The sequence below is a fragment of the Triticum dicoccoides genome, chromosome 1B (genome assembly GCF_002162155.2).
Source record: "Triticum dicoccoides isolate Atlit2015 ecotype Zavitan chromosome 1B, WEW_v2.0, whole genome shotgun sequence".
Classification (NCBI taxonomy): domain Eukaryota; kingdom Viridiplantae; phylum Streptophyta; class Magnoliopsida; order Poales; family Poaceae; genus Triticum; species Triticum dicoccoides.
This window is the reverse complement of record NC_041381.1, coordinates 321,911,840-321,921,156: the sequence shown is the minus strand read 5'-3', so window position 1 is coordinate 321,921,156 and position 9,317 is coordinate 321,911,840. Positions and strand designations below refer to the sequence as shown.

The 9,317-nt window shown below is 45.2% G+C and overlaps 1 long non-coding RNA gene across 1 annotated transcript; it reads left to right on the top strand.

Annotated features, from left to right (window-relative positions):
- The first annotated feature begins 260 nt into the window (after positions 1-260).
- On the top strand, positions 261-2,774 carry LOC119332906. The gene is made up of 3 exons (XR_005161152.1): positions 261-453; positions 583-1,408; positions 2,342-2,774. It is a non-coding gene; the product is annotated as an uncharacterized LOC119332906 (long non-coding RNA).
- The last annotated feature ends 6,543 nt before the right edge of the window (positions 2,775-9,317 follow it).

Genomic DNA, 9,317 nt, shown 5'->3' with positions numbered 1-9,317 from the left:
TAAGTCATGGTTATTGGGTTTAGAAAGGGTGGTAGTTTTTTCTCTCTCGTAACGCGGGTTATTTTGCTAGTTAAAGGAAAAAGCAACTGGACGGTTGGATCACGCCGGGTGTGCATGGGCATGTGTGGATGCTTCCCGGTTGAAATACGCATGCCTGCCGACATGGGAATGATGAAAAGACGGAAAGCTTAATAGCTGCTGGTGGCACGCGTCGCCTTACCTGATTCTCCTTGGACGGGGGTACTTAACCGACGATACTTCCAGCGCAAACCATTCTCCGGGATTGATTCCTTGGCTCTCCCCTCGCCTCCCCTCCCTTCCATAATCCCTCCATTTAACCCCCTCCGTTTGCTTCGCTCTGCCTGCCTCATCCTCGTGCTTAAGCTTCTCGCCATCAGCTGGGAGAGATATCTGGAGCAGAGCAACAGGAGGAGCCACAGCTTCAGCCTTCAGGTACGTCCGCTGATACGGCTGTTCTCCCACTAGGCAGAGCTGATATACTGTATCTTTGACACTAGTACGGGGCTACTGGCTACATGTTCGTCACTGACATGTTTTCTTTCCCTCGTCCTCGTTTTGCAGGTCGCACACATACACTCGGCGCGTCGTCGGAGGACCAGCCGGCAAGATGCAGATGGTACTGATAATCTCGCTGCCACTCGTGGCGCTGGTGGTGATCATCGCCATCATCCTCTGCATCGTCTGCCGTTAACCAGCCAGCCAGCCAGCTCGCGCGCGGCTCGCCTCGCCGGATGTTGCATCATGTAGCCTCGTACTAGTGTTGTTGCTGCGTCTGTCTCATACTGCCGTCGTGTATTTTGTCTGCAACCCTGCTCGGTGTGTCGTCTTTATCCCCTTTTCTCCTACTAGCTTCTCGACGTGAAATGTACTATTGATTGATACATGTGTGTGTGTGTGTGTCTGCTCGTGTGTGTGCGGGTGTCAGTACAGTGCATACTGCCGTGTAACGTAAGCTCTTGACTTTGTCGCAAAAAAAAGTAAGCTCCTGAAGAATTCTTCAGATATTGGTCATGCTTCTTTCAGCAGAGTGAGATCGCCGCGTCTGTCTTTCGTTTGCGCTCACGCCTGGTCGTCCAACCAGAGGCATGCACGTGGTGCGCCGTCCACCAGACGCGGACATCTCTCTGACGTCTGGGCCCCGGCGTGGCGCCGGAGTCCTCGGTTCACACCGCTTCTACTTTCTCCTTTCTTCTCCACTCCACTCTTCTCTCTACCTGATTAGCGATTATTTTAGCCCACGCACCGGCACCAACACCACTTGCCCCATCTCCATCGCCGCCAAGCTCCACTGCTCCGCTCCTCCCCTCCGTCTCCCTCCCAAGCCTCTCGTCTCCGACAGATCAAGGAGGCCAGGAGCAGCAACAAGATCAGCAGCTCGATTGGGCAGGTACTGTACTAGACAATTAATTCTCATGTTGTCCCTGTCAAATCTTGTTTTTCGTTTTTGGATTTATTCCGCAGTGAGCTCCAGGACTCACGCACGGGTGACCCCTCTGTTGACTGGCTCCAAGAGTGATCCAGTCAGTACTGCTCTGAAGCTTTCTAATAGCAAATACAAGTACTAATTATTTAGCTCGAATTAGACCACCCAGCTGCTGCTTCGGACTGGGTAGCAGAATGACTGATTTCTGGAGGGGGGAAGGGGTCTATAGCAGTTGTTCTAATTCAGTCAAATCCGATGGAGTTTCACCAATTATAATGGATCAGGAACCTATAGTCTATCACCTACATCACCTACAATCTTCTGTTCTAGAGAGCGTTTATTTAGCCAGGTTTGACCCATGCGAAAGGACGGCACGCCAACGAGGAATCGAATCAATCGTTTCACTGATAATTGTCTAACTGATGTGGTCATTCAAGGGAATTAGATCCCCCCACCTTTGATAATAATAAAGGGGTTGGCTTTGCCTTTGCTGAGCATCCAAGCCTCGAACAAGCGAAGATCGAGGCAGATGCTGGACAAGTTGCAAGCGATCCTTACAAGATTTGGTGCGGCTCAGGAAATATGAATTCCAAGTTCTTTGCAAATTTGAACTAAAACCACGATACATATTTTGGATCGGAGGGAGGGACTAACTCATTCCTGTTTGAATCTTTTTGCACGATTAGAGGGTCTGACCCACTGTTGGAGCATCAGATCCACAGGCTGTAGAAGAGCAGTTCAGGGAGAGGGACTGGAAAAGCAACGGCGTAGCATTTTGATATTGCTTTGCTTTCCACCCCTCTTGAGAGTTGAGAGTAGCAATTTTTTGTTGCTCGAAGTAAAAAAGAAAAAAAAACAAGAATGGAAGATTAAACATTGGATCGGTTGTGTGTGCAGGCAAGCGGCGGATGGAGTTCGTGCTCATCATATCCCTGCCGCTCCTCATCCTGATCCTCATCATCGCCGTCGTCCTCTGCATCGTCTGCCGCTAGCCACATGCCGACTCGTCTCTGCTCGGTCCGCTGTGACTGTGGTCGCACCATATGTTGTGTTAATCAATCCAATATTACATCATGACTCGGCATAGAAAAGAAAAGAAAAAAGCTCCTCTCCACCACCATTTCTATTTTTCTGTTCTGTCACTGTGGTGTGATTAGCTGGCTATAGCTTTATTGGCTTTCCTGATGGCAACAAAAGCATCGATCCCGTGTGTCGATGCCCAATGCATATGATATACTATGTGGCTGTAAAAAAAAGAACAAATTCCGTTCCTGCTCTGATTGATTCGGGGAGGTTGAATACCTGAAAGTGCCATCTTCTTTTTACTGTACCTTTTCCTTCTCGTTCTTCCGAGTTGTTCGAGATCGGAATGTTGCAGGCTTGCAGGTTCAGGAGACCGATTTGCGAATCTCCTATGTGCCGTGCTCCCAGTTCTTTCGTCTACTTTGTACCATTTGTCGCGCCGCCCACGAGAAAAGGCGCCCGTTTTCTTTGCGAAGAAACGTAACGCGAAGCCAGCCGAATCTGACAGAGTGGAATGACGCCTTGTGCCCAGTCCCCACGCATTCCGTGTGTTCCTCTCTGCATGTTTTTTGGCTGAGCGGAAAGAGCTTGGGAAGCGTGAAGAGCCCATATAAAACTCGTCTTAGGCTAGTCATAGTGGGGTATCATATTACTGGTATCATGCACATCCGTCTAGGTTTATTGGTCCCTTTTATAATTTGTGCTAAATTTTGATCAAATATTTAACTTACAAAATGCTCATGCATGTCAACAAAAAATATATCGTTGGATTCATATTTAAACATAGTTTCTATTGGTATAAATATTGATGACATGCATGAACATCTTGTAAGTTAAATATTTGGTCAAAATTTTGCATAAAATACAGTGGGGGCCTATAAACCAGGACGCATGATGTTAGTGTACTCCCTCCTTTTTGGTTTATAGGGCTCAAATTTGAAATCTCATCGACCAAGGCAGATCATAAGTGAAGGAATATATCTCGTACTTACAAAACTACCCAAATTAAACTAATGCATTAATTTGGATTAATTACATTGCATGCATGCTTGGCCACTAAATGAGTAGGAACATTGCAGGCATTGGTGAGTTCCTTTTTAATTTTTGCATGCAAAGATTTAATGCGCCTCGGAATCTCAATAGGAGATGGAGATGAGCCCTTTAAATCGGGAAAACAAAAAATTTGAGATAGGCCTTATAAAATAGAAAGGAGGGACTATGATACTACCGTCATAGTGCATAGTATCATAGAGTAGTATTATAGATGATCATATTTACTCTCATGCATGACACAAAGTAGCATAACATTTAACATGATACGGTATCTACCTATGTTGCTCTAACCATCTCTCATCTTTAATTCTCGGTCACATCAGTATGTTTGCTATCCCGAGTGCATGATGCCGGTTAAGATACCACCACTATGGCCACAAATTTTAGGACAAATGAGCTGTCTTTTCTTTTTTGAAACAAGGCAAAAGATTTGTCGTTTTCATTAATTAAGGAGAAGAGTTTGTTAGGCATGAGCCGCAAAGCGGCAAAAGCCTAAATGAATTACTCTCGCGATATTACATTAATCAAATGCTTAGCCCACGCGGTGGCCCAAAAAGACACTTCATCTTTGATGTTAATGATTGCCAAGGGAGCCGCCTTGTTCCTAAGTACGTGTGCATTCCTTTCCTTTCAAATTTTCCATCCAACAAGAAGCAACAAAGAAGACGGAGCTTTCACAAGTTGAGCATTATTGGTGAGGATCCCATCCCGCCAAGATTTGACCGTGTCAAACTAGTGCCAAAGAGTTGTTGAGATACGAAGATCAAGCCAGGAGAACACCTCATTTCAAACACGAATAGAGTACCGGCACTTGAAGAGAAGGTGAGCTGTAGATTCTTGCACTTGGTTACATAGCAGGCATCGGTTGCAGTTTGGTTGTCCTCAGCGTTGAAGTCTATCTCCCGTCCATATCTTGTTCCAAGTGACTAGTGAAGCGAAGAATTTGCTTCGGGCGGAGGGCAAACCTTCGAGACCGTGGCTTGTGAGCTAGATCAGGTGAGCCCAACAAACTGGACAATATAGGCGGATTTAGAGGAGTAGTTTCCAGCCTTGGTGAGCTTCCACATAATGGTATGCTTGACGCCTGGTTGGACGACAACGTTCACAAGCTTCTCCCAAAGAGTCGTGAATTGTTGGATGTGCTCAAGTGTGAGGCCTCGTTGGGTACCAATCTCCATTATCCAATGTCCATCCCACAAAGAAATGGCAACAAACCCTCCTTTCTTGCGGGATATCTCAAAAATCTTTGTTGCAATGTCTTTGGGTCCCTAGCCCACACCATCAGTGCATAGAGGCCACGATCCTCATCAGTGCATGGCGTCCCTAGCCCACACCATGCCCTTGGTGGGTCTGAAGGAAATATGCCCTAGAGGCAATAATAAAGTTATTATTTATTTCCTTAATTCATGATAAATGTTTATTATTAATGTTAGAATTGTATTAACCGGAAACTTAGTACATGTGTGAATACATAGACAAAACCTATAGTCCCTAGTATGCCTCTACTTGACTAGCTCGTTAATCAAAGATGGTTAAGTTTCCTAACCATAGACATGTGTTGTCATTTGATAAACGGGATCACATCATTAGGAGAATAACGTGATGGACATGACCTGTAAGTGCATCTAGTGCCACCCCCAGTTGGTTTTGGAGTATTGACGACAAAACTGGTTGAGGGACTAGTGTGTTTGTGAGAATTGCAGGATAACACAGGTAGTAGTCCCATATTGATTCAGTTTACCTACCAGAGATGACCCCTAAAAATTTGTGAAGACAATGAAGACAATGATGGTCTGTGAAGACATTCACATTGAAGACTATGACAGGAGAAGACATCGCGTGAAGACTATGGAGTGCGAAGACATAGTTGTTTCGTAGTTTCCTTTTCTTCTTTGTTGAGTCATAGGAACCACCGTACTGTTAAGTGGGGGTCCAAGTGAACAAAGTCAGAGTGACTGATGTGATGCTTAACCAAATCTTATGTCTTCGAGCGAAGACAATGAGAGCAAATCTTATCCAGAGCTGGATGAGTCAGCTTTTCTTGTAGCCCAAGTCAAGCTGCCGCGTGTGTTCAAAATCTGACCGTTGGACACGTGTCAGTTCCTTAGTGACCCAGGGTTATTTTGGACAAATCAGGTCGGGTTGCCTCCTGGCTATAAATAGCCCACCCCCTACACTATAAATTGGTGGCTGCTCAGAGTTAGTGCACGGGTTTTATCGTTTGAGAGCAACCCAGCTCCGAACCCTTTGAGAGAGAATCCTTGCGAGGACAAAGCCCAAAACACCCAGAGCCAAAGAGTGCTAGGCATCACTGAAGTCTTTCTGTCCGCGTGATCTGAAGACTTATTACACTTGAGGACTGTGAATCCTCCAGCCGGTTAGGCATCGCGTTCTGAGCATCCAAGAGTCATTGTGGATTGCCGATGAATGAAGTCTATGAAGGTTTGAAAGTCTCCCTTGAAGACTTACCAGAGTGATTGGGCAAGGACTAAGTATGCTTAGCTCAAGGGGAATAAGGTGAAGACGCGGTCTTCTGAGTTGAATCTTAGCCTCCCTAACTAGACGTACAGTTGTCACAGCAACTGGAACTAGTCGAACAAACACCTTGTCCTCTCCGAGCAACTGGTTCTATCCTACCTCTCTCACCTTACTTACAGTTTGTCTTCGTGAAGTCTTTGCCTACTTGCCTTATCTGTTTGACTTCACTGTGTGAAGACTGTTGTTTGTTTGGCTTCATACTATCTTTCATCCTGATCTAATCTACCTAGCTGCTTATAGTCTTCGTGCTTTCACTTCATTGCTTATGTCTAGTGTAGTCTACCTTCCGCTGCATATCAATAGAGTCATTTGTATTGTTTGTCTTCAAAACACCCATGTTTTGAAGACTTTCATAAAAATCGCCTATTCACCCCCCCCTCTAGTCGAATACTAGCATTTTCAATTGGTATCAGAGCAAGGTGCTCCCTTGTTCTGTGTGATTCGGTTTAACCACCTGGAGTTTAGCTATGTCGACTGCAGGGATAATCAAAGTCTCAAGCTGCGTGCCCTGTCTTCGATGGCACTGATTACCCCTACTGGAAGAATAAGATGCAAGCATCTTGAAGCCATTGATGTCGATCTCTGGTATGTCGTCAAGAACGGCGTTCCCAAGACTGGTGAAGGTGTCACTCCTGTTGATGTCAAGAAGTTCGTGCAACTGGACTCAACTGCCAAGAACATCATCTGTGGTCATCTGACCAAGGGGCAGTATGGTCGTGTGAGTGCTCTGGAAACTGCAAAGCTGGTCAGGGACTGGCTCTCCAAGGTCAATGAAGGCGTCTCAATGCAGAGAGATTCAAGGATCAGTGTTCTTCGCAATCTCATCAACCGCTTCAAGAGAAATGACAATGAGAATGTCCAGCTCACATTTGATCGCCTCACTGATATCACCAATGAGCTTCATGCACTCGGCGCCACTGAGATCACCAAGCACGAAATCATCAAGACACTTTTGAGATCTCTCGACAGCTCATTTTGACACCCTGGCCCTGATGATACAAGAGCGCCCTGACTTCAAGACTCTCGATCCGTCTGATATACTTGAGGGGCTCAACATACATGAGTTCCAGCTACCTGAGAAAAGAGAAATCTATGGTCCCAACTATGGCCGTACTCGCGCTTTGAAGGCAAAGGCCGTCTCCTCGTCTGAAGAAGAATCTGACTGCAGTTCTGGTGATCCTGAAGACATTGGAAAGGAGCTTCCTATGCTTGTGAAGAAGTTCCAGAAGTTCACCAAGAAGAAAGACTTCAGAAAGTCTTCAAGATCCAGCTCAAGGAATGATGCAGCTTCCTCTCATGATCACAAGAAGAGAACCTGTCACAAGTGCAAGAAACCTGGTCACTACATCTCTGAATGTCCACACTGGGACAATAAGACAAAGAAGAAGAAGAAGAGCAAGGAATATGATTCTGATGACAAGAAGAAGAAGAAATCCTCAAAGTCTTCTTCCAAGTCTTCCTCAAAGACCTCTTCACACAAGAAGAGCTCATCTGACAAGGCTCGTGCTTTTGTTGGCAAGGAAATGGATTCAGAGGAGTCTGCATCTGAGGAAGCTGAGGTGGAGTTCGAGGAGGAATCTGATTCTGGAGTGGCAAGCCTGGCTCTAGCTTCTACATACGTCGCCAAGTCCATCTTTGACACTGAAGACAATGGCCTCATCACCAACGCTGATGCCAAGGATGAGGATGACTCTGCTCCCACCTACTGCTTCATGGCACGTGGTGCCAAGGTAAACTCATGCGATGCTTACTTTCAAACATCAAGTGAAGATGACTCTGAATGTGAATCTAAACCTAGCTACAAAACATTTGCTAAAATTACAACTGAACAATAGAATGTCATGGAACATATTCAAAAACTGTTAGACCAAAGCGATGACCTGTTGGACGCGGAAATGACTCGATCTCAGTCCTTAATTGAAGACATTAAAAATCTTCATGTTAAGTATGATGAAATTGAAAGTCGTCATGAATCGCTCTCAACCTCTCATGAAAAGCTTTCCTATGATTATCTTCAAAGGAAGCAGGAACTTGAGAAATTGAGATCGGCTCATGAAGATCTTCAAAAGGAAAACGAGTCACTCCGCGCTCAACAGATCAGTTCCGCTCAAGAAGGATTTGAACCACCATGTTTAAAATGTATTGAGCGTGATAATGTTGTCTCTGTTGCTGAATGTTCATCTGCTACTACCGTTGCAATATCTTCAACTGCTGATGTGGTAACTAACCCCTCATCTGAGGATACCACTACTATTACCGATGAGAATGCCAGGTTGAAGTCATTACTTGAGACAGGAATGTACAAAAGTCTCAAAGGGCATCAGACACTATGTGATGTCCTTAAAAAGCAGATTCTGAACCGAAACCCTAGGAAAGAGGGTGTTGGGTTCGAGAGGAAAATGAATGTTGATGGTTCTTACTGGATGCCTAAGAAGTACCCCAAAACCACCTGGGTTGCTGCTAAGGGACCTTCAGTAGATCCATCTACCTTATCTGGCTTCACTAGTGCTAACCCAATTATCATTGATGAATCCTTTGATGCAAACTATAAACTGTTAAGGAATCAGAATGGTGAAGTGTTTGCCAGGTATATTGGTACTAACTGTAGGAATGGACCACCTCTTAAGAAGATCTGGGTACCCAAACGGTGTCTCGAAAGCCTTCCCGTGAATGTCGTTACGACACCACCTGGGAAGAAGACAAACCCCAGACCAAAGGCTTCATATGGTCCAAAGGCTTCATACAGACAGAAGACTCACCTGAGTCACCCTAACGCCAATGTTTTGCAGGGAAATCATACTCAGACCTTTGAATATGAGCGTGTTTCATCAAACCGCTATATTCATAAGTCTGAGAACTTTTCTGCTTATTCATATGAGTATTATTCTCCTCCTACAAGGCTATTTGCTAGGGCTTCAAAGCCGAAGTTCTCAGATGTTGCACTTAGACTCATTGCTTCTAAGACACCCCTAAAAATGTGGGTGGTTAAGAAAACTTAACTCTCTTTTGCAGGGAAAGGTCTCCAGCCGGAAATCAAAGGCGTCTGATGCTTATGCTGGGGACCTTAAACGTCTTGTTGGGCGCAAGATAAAATGCCCAAATGGACTCACTATGTATTTCGTCCCGGGATTCCTTGACACTCATCCTATCTATCCTAACCAAGATCTGAACTTCTATGTTCCACTTGTTTGTCAAATGTTTATGCTTCACAACCCTCTTGGTGAAGCCTATCCCCCAAACTGTACTGTAGGCTATGACA